Below are 18,030 nucleotides of genomic sequence, written 5' to 3'. Positions count from 1 at the left end.
CCGACACATTGATTGGACGTGATATTAAAGAGGTAACCATTGGACTTCCCAGCCACTGGACCAATTGGGGACCTCAACGCCATCACTGCTTCCTCTTGCTCTGATTGGAAGACACGACCCGTCGCTCACCTTGGATGAGAGCGAACACAAACTGCCAAGATGAAGCATTACGAGGTAAGATAGTATCCGCTGTAACTCTAAACCTTTAATCGGGATTCTGTACATTACATTTCTAACTGTTTCATACCGGTGTTGTAAGATTGTCCGTTCGTTTCCCAACGGTCAGATTTAGGATGGTTAGGACACGCTGGAGAACAGAGACGAGCTCACCCGGGATGTCAGTCTCCAGCCCGTGTGGTGTGCTTGTGGACTCTCTCTTGTCGAAGTTGTGGTCTACTTGCCTGAAATTCACATATCATGGACGTAGCCTATCACTTCTACATTCACAATAAACAGCAGTCCAACCAACCAAACCGATAGGTTACTAGTTTATTTTCTATTTACCAGTCGTTCTTTTCTCACAATGCGTAAACTAGGCTACGCCACCGCTGGTGGATTGGAACGCTGCAGACTTCTTATCTCGGGATTGTTGCTTCATTGCAGGGCAGCTAGACTATCATTGCAGGTGAACAGTCAAGTGCGCATCAAATCTAACCTTGTGGGGACTGTTGTGTCGTAAAATAATGTAGCCTCTTGGGTAGAAATGTTGACCGTTACACTACTTTACTGCATGGACATCGAGGCCACTGCGTCTCAGATCAGACTGACTGACATTGGTGATCTGCATGTAGGAGAGTAAAGTGATGACACAACTAGGCCTAGCTTAAATCTAAAGTCCTGTTGCACATAGCCTCGTCAACTTAGGTTTTTCGATCACAAATACGAGACAAAGTTAATATAGTAAGTAAGAAAGGCTGCATGCAAGGAGGTATATTTAATCAAATCAAAGCCCACAGGCGACTTTATGTTAAATGCATAGCAAACAGGCAATAATGGTAGTCGCTATGTCCTCTGAAACACATGACCACCTTCACTCTCATGGCTGTATAGGCAGACAGACCCATAGACATTTACCTCTACATGAGCTGTCCTTGTGGCTCTCTCAGACACTATACACACAGATCTAGGACCAGATTAACCCCCACTAGCCATTTGGGGGTAATCACATACTAACTGATCTTAGATCAGTGTCTAGAGGGGAGTTAATCCTCCTACAGTCAGATTTTAAAACCGCTTTCTAGACTGCAGGCTAGCTAACTACAGCAGGTGTTGTCATGGCTACCAGGACTGACACTACAGCAGGTGTGCCGACCGAACCCAATCGACAGGATGTGAAGGAGCCAGTTTGGGGAGTTGTGTAGAGTTAGAAGTGCCCAGACCAGTGTTCCCCCCCCATGTCTCCTCCTGTCATACCAGACCTGGGTTCAAATAATATTTGAACTCGTTCCAATACTTTGAGAGTTTGCTCTCTAGCCTGTCTAGATTTGTAGATGGGCATCTGTTGCAGCTATTGGACTATTCCATTGGTCTGTTAAAGCCAGGCAAGCTCAATCAAGCAAATAATGTATTTCAAAATCATTTCGAATAGTACTTCAACCCAGGTCTGTCTGATACCTATATGCACTGGGAGGTTCTCATTCCAAGAACGTTCTCTCTTTCTAATGTAGTAAATGAGGGGACAGAACAGCTTGAGAGGTGCTGGAACCCGCTAGCCTGCTACAATGTAACCTAGTGTTCTGCCAGAAAGGTCCAGAACCCTTGGAGGCCGTAGTTAGCTAACATACAAGCAGGCTACAGTAATATCAAGATTAGTCTGCAGTACTCAACTGTGAGCCCAGTAAGCCCAATATAAACATGTTATTCCACTGGTAAGATGTGCATTTGACTATAGGATAAATGTTGGGCCTGTATCAATGCATCATTGGCCATCAGGGAACGATTGCTAACAATCAACAAGATTACTGTCTGCATCCATCTTGAATCCAAATGATCTTCAATGAATACATTTATCACAACACAAAATCACTGCTGATGTAGTTATAACACATATCCACAAGGTGGAGCCAAAGCACTGTAATAGTAAATGTAGACCTAGGCATGACACCTGCTGCCTCGCTGCACTGACAACACACATTGGGGAAGATGGACACTCATTCCACCATACCACAGATCTAGGATCAGATTACCATACGCACAATGCTAATATGAACCATTCGGGTGGTAGAATATACCTGACTGTAGATCAGTTGCTAGTCCACTACATCAGCATCAGGTCTGTCCATAGAGAACGTTGTGCTAAGCTCACAGTGCATTTCTGTGCTTAAACAACCAGTAAATAATATCAATCATTAACACTGACCTGTGTGTAAGTGAGAAGGCTGGTGTGGAGATGCCAGGAGCCCGAGTCCAGTAGACTGGAGATACACCATCTGTCAACCTGTAGAGAGAGAGAACCTATTAGTGCACTATAATGAGCTGGAGTGTTCTACGAATCCCTCTCTTTCCCACACTCAATCATGGCAGCACAGCACTACTCCAACTTGCACTACTACCCGAGTCTTGAATTTAGCTAGGTCCAATGCTGTCTTACTCTAGAGCTCCACGTTTTACCCCATCCCTACCCTAACACCGCCCTACCCTAACACCGCCCTACCCTAACACCGCCCTACCCTAACACCGCCCTACCCTAACACCGCCCTACCCTAATACCGCCCCAGCCCTACCCTAACACTGCCCTGCCCTACCCTAATACTGCCCTACCCTAACACCGCCCTACCCTAACACCGCCCTAACCCCACCCTAACACCGCCCCTGCCCCACCCTAACGCCGCCCCTGCCCCACCCTAACACCGCCCCAGCCCTACCCTAACACTGCCCCCACCCTAACACTGCCCCTACCCTAACACTGCCCCTACCCTAACACTGCCCCTACCCTAACACTGCCCCTACCCTAACACTTCCCCCACCCTAACACTGCCCCAGCCCTACCCTAACACTGCCCCAGCTATGACAGTTGTCTATCCCATACTACTTTAGACCCCCAGCACAAGGAAAGGCTGGTATCCCAGGGGGTCTTTATATAGACAGGGGGTAGAGCGGATGGAATGGGGGGGGTTAAATAGCTAGAGAAATCCTAGCCATGTCTGGCTTGCTGTGTGTGTGTGTGTGTGTGTGTGTGTGTGTGTGTGGACTACAAAGCATCATTTTATGGGCAGTTCTACAGTAATGGGATTGCGTAGACTCAGAGTTTTCACTTTAAAATGTATATCAAACAAAAACCATTGATTTCACAGTGCAGAAAACTATACAACTCTACAGAGCCTTGCAAAAGTATTCACCCCCCTTGGCATTTTTCCTATTTTGTTGCATTACAACCTGTAATTTAAATAGATTTTTATTTGGATTTCATGTAATGGACATACACAAAATATTCCAAATTGGTGAAGTGAAATAAAAAAAATAACTTGTTTAAAAAAAAAAGAAGGAAAGTGGTGCGTGCATATGTATTCATCAAATAAGCAAACACATTTGGCGTTCCCCAAAAGGCATGTGGGAGACTCCCCAAACATATGGAAGAAGGTACTCTGGTCGGATGAAACTAAAATTGAGCTTTTTGGCCATCAAGGAAAACGCTATGTCTGGCACAAACCCAACACCTCTTGTCACCCCGAGAACACCATCCCCACAGTGAAGCATGTTGGTGGCAGCATCATGCTGTGGGGATGTTTTTCCATCAGCAGGGACTGGGGAAACTGGTCAGTATTGAAGGAATGATGGATGGCCCTGAATACAGGGACATTTTTGAGGAAAACCTGTTTGTCTTCCAGAGATTTGAGACTGGGACGGAGGTTCACGTTCCAGCAGGACAATGACCTTAAGTGTACTACTAAAGCAACACTTGAGTGGTTTAAGGGGAAACATTTAAATGCCTTGTAATGGCCTAGTCAAAGCCCAGACCTCAATCCAATTGAGAATCGGTGGTATGACTTAAAGATTGCTGTACACCAGCGGAACCGATCCAACTTGAAGGAGCTGGAGCAGTTTTGCCTTGAAGAATGGGCAAAAATCCCAGTGGTTAGATGTGCCAAGCTTATAGAGACATATCCCAAGAGACTTGCAGCTCTAATTGCTTCAAAAGGTGGCTTTACAAAGTATTGACTTTGGGGGGGGTGAATAGTTATGCATGCTCAAGTTTCTATTTTTTTTTGGTGTTATTTGTTGTTTGTTTCACAAAAAATATTTTGCATCTTCAAAGTGGTAGGCATGTTATGTAAATCAAATGATAACCCCCCCCCCCCCAAAAAAAAGTAATCTATTTTAATTCCAGGTTGTAAGGCAACAAAATAGGAAAAATGCCAAGGGGGATGAATACTTTCGCAAGGCACTGTATGCACAAGGACTACTTTGAATAATTGACACAGTAAATAGGTATTTGCTAGAAAAACTGTACATATGCAAAGTTGGGTAACAGAATTGGAGTAAAATCTCCCTCAGTTTTATTCTGTTACCAAACACTGTATCTGCACATTTCTTCCTGTGAAGGTGTTTTTGTAAAATGTTCTGACATTTTTAAAAGTAGTCCTTGTGCATAGAGTTCTATGGTTTATCTTTGAAATCAATGGTTTTTGTTTGGTATACATTTGAGGTCTTGGCGTGATTGTTAACATAGTAAATTGATATTGGACCGACATATCTAGGAACTTAAGGGTATAGGGTGTTGGTTCCGGACAGTATTGGAGAGGGGGGTGGTTGAACGGAGGGGAATTCTCCTAACTAAGCCATGAGTCTCTGGAGTATTATCACCCTACTGTGTGTGTGTGCGTGTGTGTGTGTGTGGGAGGGGGAGGGGGGGAGGTGTGGAGGTAGGTAGGGAGAAGGTTGCTTACACAGAGCTTTTTATTTAGCTGTGAGGGGGGACTGACAACACATACTTCCTTCTAGACTGGGGAGGGGGTGCTCGGGTATCATAGTGGGGGGGGGTTCAAAATCAACTCAACACAGGAATGCATCAACTTTCCTTACTGTTCTTTAAACTTTGCTCCCTGCTGTAAATGACTTCACAGGGGAGCAGGGCTGTGTGGGGGTGGGGTTAAATAAAGCAGCCAGCGTGCCAGGAAAGAAGGAATGAGAAGGGGGGGGGTGACCGAATGATAGAAAGGATGAAGAGAGGGAGGGGTGGGAGGAAAAACGACGGAGCGAACGAGGGGGAGAGAGATTTATTTCCACAGCTGAAACCAGGCGCCCCTCTCTTCGCTCAAACTGAGGGAATTAAGAAAAAGGTATTTTTCCAGACAAAGGGATTAAATAGAGAGGCTAGTGGTGGAGGAGTGTGGATATGGATACCATAGTACTAGAGGGGGCTACCCACAAAAAGGCTGGTCCGGGGAGTGTCCCAGGGGTGCCAGCACCCCTCGTTAAACGGCCCAAAGCTAAGAAGGCTAAGAAAGCTGTGGTTTTCTTTGAGGTGGAGATTCTGGATGCCAAGACCAAGGACAAACTCTGCTTCCTGGACAAGGTAAGACGGCTTCACAAATACTGGTGTGTGTGTGTGGGGGGACACGTCTATCTGTGTGTGTACGTCTATCTCTGTGTGTGTGTGTGTGTGTGTGTGTGTGTGTGTGTGTGTGTGTGTGTGTGTGTGTGTGTTAAATAGTCCTATCTAGCCTGCACCTGTTGCACTATTAGTCGAATGTAGGACACTCCACTGTACTCAGGTCAGAAGTGCTGTCTGTCTGTTTGAGCCCAGTCAGTCAGTATAGTGCTGTGAAGCTCCAGGTACAACCTGAAGTAGTTACCTGTTGAGGACAGACGTTCCGCTAGCGGAACGCCTAGCCAATATCCAATGGAACAGCGTGGCGCGAAATACGAAAACCTCAAAAATCCAATAATTTCCATTTCTCAAACATACGACTATTTTACACCATTTTTTGAAAGATACACTTCTCCTTAATCCAACCACATTGTCCGATTTCAAAAAGGCTTTACAGCGAAAGCAAAACATTAGATTATGTCAGGAGAGTACATAGACCAAAATAACCACACAGCCATTTTCCAAGCAAGCATATATGTCAATAAAACCCAAAACACAGCTAAATGAAGCACTAACCTTTGATCTTCATCAGATGACACTCCTAGGACATTATGTTACACAATACATGTATGTTTTGTTCAATTAAGTTCATATTTATATCCAAAAACAGCTTTTTACATTGGCGCGTGATGTTCAGAAAATGTATTCCCACCAACAACTTCCGGTGAATTTACAAAAATACTCATCATAAACGTTGACAAAATACATAATTATTTTAAGAATTATAGATACAGAACTCCTTTATGCAACCGCTGTGTCAGATTTTAAAATAAAAAAACAGCGTGGTCGCGGGAACGCGCATATCCAATCCCTTTGTTGCCAGGCAGACCACTCAGTAACTGACCTCCTATACTCTGCCCAGTGACAGGAGAAGGCTCAAACCACTTTCCGAAGGCTTTAGACAGCCAATGGAAGCCTTAGAAAGTGCAACGTAACAGCACAGATACTGTAGTTTCGAAAGGGACTAGAAAGAACTACAATTCTCAGATCCTCCACTTCCTGGTTGACTTTTTCTCAGGTTTTTGCCTGCCATATGAGTTCTGTTATACTCACAGACACCATTCAAACAGTTTTAGAAACTTCAGTGTTTTCTATCCAAATACTAATAATATGCATATTCTCGTTTCTGGGCAAGAGTAGTAACCAGCTTAAATCGGGTACGTTTTTTCATCCGGCCGTGAAAGTACTGCCCCCTATCCATATCAGGTTTTAAGCCTTGTCTGAGCCAGAACGGCCCATAGTGGTCAGTACTACCTAGGACTGTAGTGAACTATCACTTATGGCTTAGAGGTTAAAACTCCTCTCTATTATCATGGTGTTATAGACTGATGGTTAAATGAGAGGTGTAAAACCTAGCTAGGTTTAGCATGGTGTTATAGACTGATGGTTAAATGACAGGTGTAACACCTAGCTAGGTTTAGCATGGTGTTATAGACTGATGGTTAAATGACAGGTGTAACACCTAGCTAGGTTTAGCATGGTGTTATAGACTGATGGTTAAATGACAGGTGTAACACCTAGCTAGGTTTAGCATGGTGTTATAGACTGATGGTTAAATGACAGGTGTAACACCTAGCTAGGTTTAGCATGGTGTTATAGACTGATGGTTAAATGACAGGTGTAACACCTAGCTAGGTTTAGCATGGTGTTATAGACTGATGGTTAAATGACAGGTGTAACACCTAGCTAGGTTTAGCATGGTGTTATAGTTTTAATAGCACTGTATTAGGTTCTGTATGGTGTTAGTGTGATATTAGTAGGGCGTACAGGAGCTGCAAGGTATCAGGTCACGTCCTCGCAGGATTACCACTGCTCTGAGACCTGTTCTCAGCTTAACACAGTTTCCATGGCCATGTCATCCCCCACTTTAGACTGCGACCCCCTGAAAAATAGAGATTCCTGAAGTAGGGCTTTGATGTGGGAGTGAGGATTTGATTTGGATATTGGAATTTTATATTGGTGGAGTTGAATAAAGTTATTCTAATCTAATGTTGTCAAGTAAATTATTTGGAATGTCTGGGGTGAAGTCATAAAGAGACTAGAATGTCTGGGAGAGACCTGTGATGTCACAAGTAGACTATAATCTTTTGAAGACCTTACCTCTGATGTCATAAAGATTAAATGTCTGGAGAATCCTTTTTTGTGATTTTATAAAGAGTAGAATCTCTGGGAAAGACCTCTGATGTCATGAAGACACTAGAATATCTTGGGGAGACCTGCAATGCCATAAATATAATATCTGTGATGTCATGAGAGAGTAGAATATCTGGGGAAGGCCTGTGATGTCATAAGTAGACTAGAATGTCTGGAGAGGAACTCGGTGATGTCATAAAGAGAATAGAATGTCTGAGGGAAGACCTCTGTGACGTCACAGACAAATACAGTAGTAGAATAATGTCTGACTGTTGTCAGGATGCCAAAAAGAATGGAGTAGCCTAGTGGGGAGTCCAGTGTTCAGAACCGTTCAGTTTGACTGTTGTGACCCACCTTCAATACAGTCTTTGTACACACACCTAGTCCTTATCAACTAGCCAGTAAGGACTAACCATGACTTACCTATCATTTAGGAAAGGTTGGTTCTGGTCCGTTGTTCCTCTGCCTGGCGATTTTAATAGTGGGCCATGGCTGGGCAGAACCATCCAGTCCCTGCTGACTGGAGTTAGGGGGGTATGTGAGGGCTAAGCCCCCAGGATGAGGCAGTCTGGCTGGGGGAACAGGGTTCAGCACAAGCCCCTAAACCTCCAGACTTGGCTTCAATCTGGGAGTGGCCGCTGTTAAATGGTTGTGTGTGTGTGTGTGTGTCCATGGTTTTGTGTGTGCTTCATTTGTCAGTTTGTCTTTGTGGGATTGTTGTTGCGGTGTGGCTTTGACTGTGTGTGTTTTGGCGCTGTATGTGTCTGTTTATATTTATGTGTATGGTGATTAATACCAGCTGTTTGATACCCAGTACCCAGGGGGTGTGGCCAGAGCTAGAGCTAAATTTACTTGTAATCACATGAAAGGGCAATGAGAGGAGGGGGGTGTGTGTGTGTGTGTGTCCCACTCATCTCTCTTGATTTGCAGGTTGAGCCAAATGCCACTATTGGGGAGATCAAGTGTATGTTCCACAAAAGCCGTGAGTACGACCTCAGATTTACATTACACAGCAGCGCATGCTACAACAATTAAATTCACTTCAATATACAGTATTTAAATTAAATAAAGCTAAAGAGTTGACCCCCCCCCCCTTGTCTGTCTTCTTTCTGTCTGGTCTCCCTTGTCCATCTGACTCAGATCCTCAATGGTACGCAGCCAGACAGTCCATCCGCCTAGACCCAAGTAAGTCTATCTCCAAACCAGTCTTCTGATGTTCAGTCTGTATGAAGACCGTGTTGATATCTATAGTATAGTAGTGATGGTAGCAGGCTGGTAGAGGACAGTGTTGATATCTATAGTATAGTAGTGATGGTAGCAGGCTGGTAGAGGACAGTGTTGATATCTATAGTATAGTAGTGATGGTAGAGGACAGTGTTGATATCTATAGTATAGTAGTGATGGTAGCAGGCTGGTAGAGGACAGTGTTGTTATCTATAGTATAGTAGTGATGGTAGAGGACAGTGTTGATATCTATAGTATAGTAGTGATGGTAGCAGGCTGGTAGAGGACAGTGTTGTTATCTATAGTATAGTAGTGATGGTAGAGGACAGTGTTGATATCTATAGTATAGTAGTGATGGTAGAGGACAGTGTTGATATCTATAGTATAGTAGTGATGGTAGAGGACAGTGTTGATATCTATAGTATAGTAGTGATGGTAGAGGACAGTGTTGTTATCTATAGTATAGTAGTGATGGTAGCAGGCTGGTAGAGGACAGTGTTGATATCTATAGTATAGTAGTGATGGTAGCAGGCTGGTAGAGGACAGTGTTGATATCTATAGTATAGTAGTGATGGTAGAGGACAGTGTTGATATCTATAGTATAGTAGTGATGGTAGCAGGCTGGTAGAGGACAGTGTTGTTATCTATAGTATAGTAGTGATGGTAGAGGACAGTGTTGATATCTATAGTATAGTAGTGATGGTAGCAGGCTGGTAGAGGACAGTGTTGTTATCTATAGTATAGTAGTGATGGTAGAGGACAGTGTTGATATCTATAGTATAGTAGTGATGGTAGAGGACAGTGTTGATATCTATAGTATAGTAGTGATGGTAGAGGACAGTGTTGATATCTATAGTATAGTAGTGATGGTAGAGGACAGTGTTGTTATCTATAGTATAGTAGTGATGGTAGCAGGCTGGTAGAGGACAGTGTTGATATCTATAGTATAGTAGCGATGGTAGCAGGCTGGTAGAGGACAGTGTTGTTATCTATAGTATAGTAGTGATGGTAGAGGACAGTGTTGATATCTATAGTATAGTAGTGATGGTAGAGGACAGTGTTGATATCTATAGTATAGTAGCGATGGTAGCAGGCTGGTAGAGGACAGTGTTGTTATCTATAGTATAGTAGTGATGGTAGCAGGCTGGTAGAGGACAGTGTTGTTATCTATAGTATAGTAGTGATGGTAGAGGACAGTGTTGATATCTATAGTATAGTAGTGATGGTAGAGGACAGTGTTGATATCTATAGTATAGTAGTGATGGTAGAGGACAGTGTTGATATCTATAGTATAGTAGTGATGGTAGCAGGCTGGTAGAGGACAGTGTTGATATCTATAGTATAGTAGTGATGGTAGCAGGCTGGTAGAGGACAGTGTTGTTATCTATAGTATAGTAGTGATGGTAGAGGACAGTGTTGATATCTATAGTATAGTAGTGATGGTAGAGGACAGTGTTGATATCTATAGTATAGTAGTGATGGTAGCAGGCTGGTAGAGGACAGTGTTGTTATCTATAGTATAGTAGTGATGGTAGCAGGCTGGTAGAGGACAGTGTTGATATCTATAGTATAGTAGTGATGGTAGAGGACAGTGTTGATATCTATAGTATAGTAGTGATGGTAGCAGGCTGGGAGAGGACAGTGTTGTTATCTATAGTATAGTAGTGATGGTAGAGGACAGTGTTGATATCTATAGTATAGTAGTGATGGTAGCAGGCTGGTAGAGGACAGTGGTGATATCTATAGTATAGTAGTGATGGTAGAGGACAGTGTTGATATCTATAGTATAGTAGTGATGGTAGAGGACAGTGTTGATATCTATAGTATAGTAGTGATGGTAGCAGGCTGGGAGAGGACAGTGTTGTTATCTATAGTATAGTAGTGATGGTAGCAGGCTGGTAGAGGACAGTGTTGATATCTATAGTATAGTAGTGATGGTAGAGGACAGTGTTGATATCTATAGTATAGTAGTGATGGTAGAGGACAGTGTTGATATCTATAGTATAGTAGTGATGGTAGCAGGCTGGGGAGAGGACAGTGTTGTTATCTATAGTATAGTAGTGATGGTAGAGGACAGTGTTGATATCTATAGTATAGTAGTGATGGTAGCAGGCTGGTAGAGGACAGTGGTGATATCTATAGTATAGTAGTGATGGTAGAGGACAGTGTTGATATCTATAGTATAGTAGTGATGGTAGAGGACAGTGTTGATATCTATAGTATAGTAGTGATGGTAGCAGGCTGGGAGAGGACAGTGTTGTTATCTATAGTATAGTAGTGATGGTAGCAGGCTGGTAGAGGACAGTGTTGATATCTATAGTATAGTAGTGATGGTAGAGGACAGTGTTGATATCTATAGTATAGTAGTGATGGTAGAGGACAGTGTTGATATCTATAGTATAGTAGTGATGGTAGAGGACAGTGTTGTTATCTATAGTATAGTAGTGATGGTAGAGGACAGTGTTGTTATCTATAGTATAGTAGTGATGGTAGAGGACAGTGTTGATATCTATAGTATAGTAGTGATGGTAGCAGGCTGGTAGAGGACAGTGTTGATATCTATAGTATAGTAGTGATGGTAGCAGGCTGGTAGAGGACAGTGTTGATATCTATAGTATAGTAGTGATGGTAGCAGGCTGGTAGAGGACAGTGTTGATATCTATAGTATAGTAGTGATGGTAGAGGACAGTGTTGATATCTATAGTATAGTAGTGATGGTAGAGGACAGTGTTGATATCTATAGTATAGTAGTGATGGTAGAGGACAGTGTTGATATCTATAGTATAGTAGCGATGGTAGCAGGCTGGTAGAGGACAGTGTTGATATCTATAGTATAGTAGTGATGGTAGCAGGCTGGTAGAGGACAGTGTTGATATCTATAGTATAGTAGTGATGGTAGAGGACAGTGTTGATATCTATAGTATAGTAGTGATGGTAGAGGACAGTGTTGATATCTATAGTATAGTAGTGATGGTAGAGGACAGTGTTGATATCTATAGTATAGTAGTGATGGTAGCAGGCTGGTAGAGGACAGTGTTGATATCTATAGTATAGTAGTGATGGTAGAGGACAGTGTTGTTATCTATAGTATAGTAGTGATGGTAGAGGACAGTGTTGATATCTATAGTATAGTAGTGATGGTAGCAGGCTGGTAGAGGACAGTGTTGATATCTATAGTATAGTAGTGATGGTAGAGGACAGTGTTGATATCTATAGTATAGTAGTGATGGTAGCAGGCTGGTAGAGGACAGTGTTGTTATCTATAGTATAGTAGTGATGGTAGAGGACAGTGTTGATATCTATAGTATAGTAGTGATGGTAGCAGGCTGGTAGAGGACAGTGGTGATATCTATAGTATAGTAGTGATGGTAGAGGACAGTGTTGATATCTATAGTATAGTAGTGATGGTAGCAGGCTGGTAGAGGGTAAGGATTGATCATGCAACCTGTTTGTGGGGCTGTTATTAATCAGAATTCTCCTCTCTCTCCATCAGAGGGTAAGTCTCTAAAGGATGAGGATGTTCTGCAGCATCTTCCTGTGGGAACCACGGCAACCTTCTACTTCCGAGACCTGGGAGCTCAAATCAGCTGGGTCACCGTGAGTACTCACAGGCACACACATACCACACACACACGTACGCACGCGCTCACTAACTTGTCTGTTAGTTTCCTCCTGACCTTGGTGAAAATTAGTTTTTGTTAAGAGTCATTATTAATGCCCCTGTCACATTAACTGGGGGAGGGAGAGACGTGGGGGAGGGAGAGACGTGGGGGAGGGAGAGACGTGGGGGAGGGAGGGGGGACTGTCGGTTAGGCAGGAGCAGGTGTGGAAAATAGAGGGCGATAAATGTATCCTGGCTGGTTGACTGGCTGGTTGACTGGCTGGCTGGTTGACTGGCTGGCTGGTTGACTGACTGGCTGGTTGACTGGCTGGCTGGTTGACTGGCTGGCTGGTTGACTGACTGGCTGGTTGACTGACTGGCTGGTTGACTGACTGGCTGGCTGGACATCTGTTAGTACAACACATAAACACCAGTGTGACACTAGGAGGAGAAGGAGAGCTGGCCAGACTAGAGAGAGGGAGAAAAGTAAAGTTATGTTTTGTAAGTTATTCATGATGACCGTAGCAACAGTTTTTTTTTTTTTTTAAATGGCTTTGTCCTTTGCTGCGCAGACAAGAGTTTATTAATTTATTTTTTATTTTACCTTTATTTAACTAGGCAAGTCAGTTAAGAAGAAATTCTTATTTTCAATGACAGCCTAGGAACAGTGGGTTAACTGCCTTGTTCAGGGGCAGAACGACAGATTTGTACCTTGTCAGCTCGGGGATTCGAACTTTCAACCGGTTACTAGCCCAACGCTCTAACCACTAGGCTACCCTGCCGCCCCAATGAATGATCCGGAGCTCTGACATAACAGGGTTTATTATGAATGATCCGGAGCTCTGACACGACAGGGTTTATTATGAATGATCCGGAGCTCTGACACGACAGGGTTTATTATGAATGATCCGGAGCTCTGACACGACAGGGTTTATTATGAATGATCTGTAGCTGGACTATATTATTCTGAACAAAAAATATATAAATGCAAAGATTTCAAAGATTTTACTGAGTTACAGTTGACATAAGGAAATCAGTCAATTGAAATAGGTCTCTGATTGTCTCTCAGGTGTTTCTGACAGAGTATGGTGGTCCTCTCCTCCTCTACCTAATGTTCTACTTCCGTGTTCCCTTCATCTACGCCCCCCAAATATGACTTCACCACCAGCAAGCACTGGGTCGTACAGTGAGTGTCTCTCACACACACACACACTGGGTCGTGCAGACGACTGTAGTCAGACGACTGTATATCTGAGTGGAACTGCAATGAGCCTCGTTAATGTGAATCATATTTGTCTGCTAGTTGAACTCTAGTTCATCGAACTACGAATGGCAGGAATAAAGAGAACCATTGTCTTTGGTTTCTATGGTGAGTATCCTGGTGCATGTTGGGTAATGTAGTTTGTGTGTGATCCCAGTCTAGCCTGTATGTGTCACTCCTTCCACTACCTGAAGAGACTCCTGGAGACCCTGTTTGTCCATCGCTTCTCCCACGGGACCATGCCGCTACGCAACATCTTCAAGGTGACACACACACACACACATGCATTCATAACACACACACTGACTCTCTCCCTCTTTCTCTCTCTCTCTGACTGACACACACCACAGCCTTAGTTGCCCTCTTACCTCATCGTGATGGTATATCACCTTACACATACCTCATCTGGGGAACCCTAGCCTGTCTCTTCAACCCAGGGTGACCTTTGAACCTGTTGAGAGATTCTGGGGTCGTCTGACACTGGTCCGCATCCTAATTGGCTCCCTATTTCCTATGTAATGCGCTACTTTTGATCAGGGCCCATATGACTCTGGTCAAAATTAGTGCACTATATAGTGGATAGGGTAATGGGCCCTGGTTAAAAGGTAGTGCACTGTATAGGGAATAGGGTGCAATTTGGGATGAAGCTTGTGTGTGATACAGTGTGTTCTGTCTTCCTGTGTTCCAGAACTGCACCTACTACTGGGGCTTTGCTGCCTGGATGGCCTACTATATTAACCACCCTCTATATACACCACCTAGTGAGTACGCTACTATATTAACCACCACCTAGTGAGTACGCTACTATATTAACCACCACCTAGTGAGTACGCTACTATATTAACCACCACCTAGTGAGTACGCTACTATATTAACCACCCCCTAGTGAGTACGCTACTATATTAACCACCCCTAGTGAGTATGCTACTATATTAACCACCCCCTAGTGAGTACGCTACTATATTAACCACCCCCTAGTGAGTACGCTACTATATTAACCACCCCCTAGTGAGTACGCTACTATATTAACCACCCCCTAGTGAGTACGCTACTATATTAACCACCCCCTAGTGAGTACGCTACTATATTAACCACCCCCTAGTGAGTACGCTACTATATTAACCACCTCCTAGTGAGTACGCTACTACATTAACCACCCCCTAGTGAGTAGGCTACTACATTAACCACCCCCTAGTGAGTAGGCTACTACATTAACCACCCTCTGTATACAACACCTAGTGAGTACGCTACTATATCAACCACCCTCTGTATACACCACCTAGTGAGTACGCTACTACATTAACCACCCCCTAGTGAGTATGCTACGATATTAACCACCCTCTATATACACCACCTAGTGAGTACGCTACTATATTAACCACCCTCTATATACACCACCTAGTGAGTACGCTACTATATCAACCACCCTCTGTATACACCACCTAGTGAGTACGCTACTACATTAACCACCCCCTAGTGAGTATGCTACGATATTAACCACCCTCTATATACACCACCTAGTGAGTACGCTACTATGTTAACCACCCTCTATATACACCACCTAGTGAGTACGCTACTATATTAACCACCCCCTAGTGAGTACCCTACTATACTAACCACCCTCTCTATACACCACCTAGTGAGTACCCTACTATATTAACCACCCTCTATATACACCACCTAGTGAGTACGCTACTATATTAACCACCCTCTGTATACACCACCTAGTGAGTACGCAACTATATTAACCACCCCCTAGTGAATACCCTACTATACTAACCACCCTCTCTATACACCACCTAGTGAGTACCCTACTATATTAACCACCCTCTATATACACCACCTAGTGAGTACGCTACTATATTAACCACCCTCTATATACACCACCTAGTGAGTACGCTACTATATTAACCACCCTCTGTATACACCACCTAGTGAGTACGCTACTATATTAACCACTCTCTCTATACACCACCTAGTGAGTACGCTACTATATTAACCACCACCTAGTGAGTGTGTTACTATATAAACCACCCTTGTCTTTTCAGCAATCTATGGTGAGCAGCAGGTCAGGATTGCCCTAATCATCTTTCTGGTAAGACTCTACTGTTCTATAATCTACTCTACTATAATGCACTCTACTCATCCTGTATACTATAGTAATAGAACAATATCATAGTAAATGGTTATTTAGTAGATGCGATCTTCTCAGTTCTGTCAGGTTGGTAACTTCTCCATCCATATCGCCCTGCGGAACCTCCGCCCACCAGGTACACACTCCTATTGAATATGCAAACATTACAACACATCAATCAATTCAACATACACACTGTTTTCTCTGTCTGCTACAAAACAGCAGCCCACAACAAACTGAATCTCTCTCTCCCTCCGTCTGTCTCCATCAGGATCTAAGACCAGGAAGATCCCCTACCCCACTAAGAACCCCTTCACCTGGATCTTCCTGCTGGTCTCCTGTCCCAACTACACCTATGAGGTGAGTCTTGGACCCCTAGGCACAGATCTCTTATCAGCTTCCCCTCCACCAATCATAACCTTAACCATTAGTGGGGAAAATGCAAAGATCAGCGTCTAGGGGCAACTTCACCCTGTATTTAGTCCAGGGTGACGCTGCCCTCTGCTGGTTAGGAGGAAGTGTGTAACATGTGTCTCTCAATGTAGTTGTTAGGATCATGGCCACCTAGTGGCAGAAGTTGGCAGTGAAATTCAGGGTTGGATACCTGGTCGGTTATTCAACTGAAATGTCTTCCACATTTGACCCATCCCCTCTGAATCAGAGGGGGGAGGGGGGGGGGGCTGCCTCAATCAACATCCACATTATTATGCGTGTGTGTAACACCATCGTTCTTTCTCCCATGTAGTCTGCCCATAGCTGCCTTTAGTGTGTGTGACATATATAAAAGTGTGTGTGTGTAACACCAGCTCTCCTCTCCTGTAGCTGGGCTCGTGGTTTGGCTTCACCTTGATGACTCAGTGTCTGCCGGTGGCTTTCTTCACGGCGGTGGGCTTCATCCAGATGACGGTGTGGGCCAAGGGGAAGCACCGCAGCTACCTGAAAGAGTTCCGGGACTACCCTCCTCTTCGCTCGCCCATCCTCCCCTTCGTCCTCTAGAGGAGAATGGAGACCCCCCTCCATCCCAAACCTACACTGGACTGAGAACCCTGCCCCCTTGACCCCCCCCAAACATTTTGAGGAGACTGTCTTATACTATGCTTTCCCGCACAGAAGTTTCTGCCTAACAACGCTCCTTAACCCACTTTTGATTGGCTATTGTTATTTTTCTTATTAGTGTTTTGGCTGTTTTAATAACCTGACTGACAGTCTGGCCTGTCTCAAATGGTACACTACAGGGCCCTCTGGTCAAAAGTAGTGCACTACATAGGGGCTAGGGAGCCATTTGGGATGTAACAAGGTGTAGGCCTATCTGCTCTGGGTTACTTTAGTTTCTTTTTTACTCAAACGTTTGGAAGTATAACAACACCAAAGTCTCTGATCAGAAATGGGAAGTAAACCATGAGACACTTTTGGTCGTTCTGTTGGAACTTTCATTAGAAGTCATTCAGTTGATAAACCATGTCTTGATGATATAGACTTGTTACTAGACTGGAGACTAATACACACCACTGTTACCACACTGGAGATGGGGGCCATATGATACAATAGAACACTAAATGGAATGCATCTCTAAGGCTGCATTTACAGGCAGACCAATTGTTATTTCCCCCCCCACAAATTGTTCTTTTGACCAATCACAGATCCTTTTCAGACCTGATTGACAAATGAGTGAGAAAATCAGAATTGGGCTGCCTGTCTAATCCCAGCCTGTGATGGGGACGGAATGAGAAACTAAATTCAGATTCTATTCGATCAGTTGATGGATCTAGATTGTAGCAGAGCTACTGTCAGAGGGAAAGATGTCCATATGATCTAGGATCAGCTCCCCTCTTCTAATCATTATGAAATAAAGGCTAACCTGATCCTAGATCAGGTGTTGTCAGAGACGCTCAGCCCTGGACTAGTTTTTCACCCCGTTGAACGTAGCGCAGGCAGGGCTAGTGATAAAGAAACAATAACCTCGAGTCAGACCCAGCATTAACTGGCGATAGCAGATGTCTGGACGGTGTCAGAGGTGGAACTGCGTTAAGAGAGGTCAAATCCCCAAGCAGCGCCGCGCGATAAGGTCGGTTAACGCTATCACGGAC

At 43.9% G+C, this 18,030-nt stretch overlaps 1 pseudogene; it reads left to right on the top strand.

Annotated features, from left to right (window-relative positions):
* Window positions 1–41: 41 nt before the first annotated feature.
* LOC106591668 (very-long-chain enoyl-CoA reductase-like) lies at window positions 42–17,089 on the top strand (annotated as a pseudogene).
* Window positions 17,090–18,030: the final 941 nt, after the last annotated feature.

Source organism: Salmo salar, chromosome ssa02, assembly GCF_905237065.1.
Source record: "Salmo salar chromosome ssa02, Ssal_v3.1, whole genome shotgun sequence".
Lineage (NCBI taxonomy): Eukaryota > Metazoa > Chordata > Actinopteri > Salmoniformes > Salmonidae > Salmo > Salmo salar.
The sequence above is the reverse complement of the archived record's forward strand: the minus strand, read 5'-3'. Positions and strand labels throughout refer to the sequence as shown.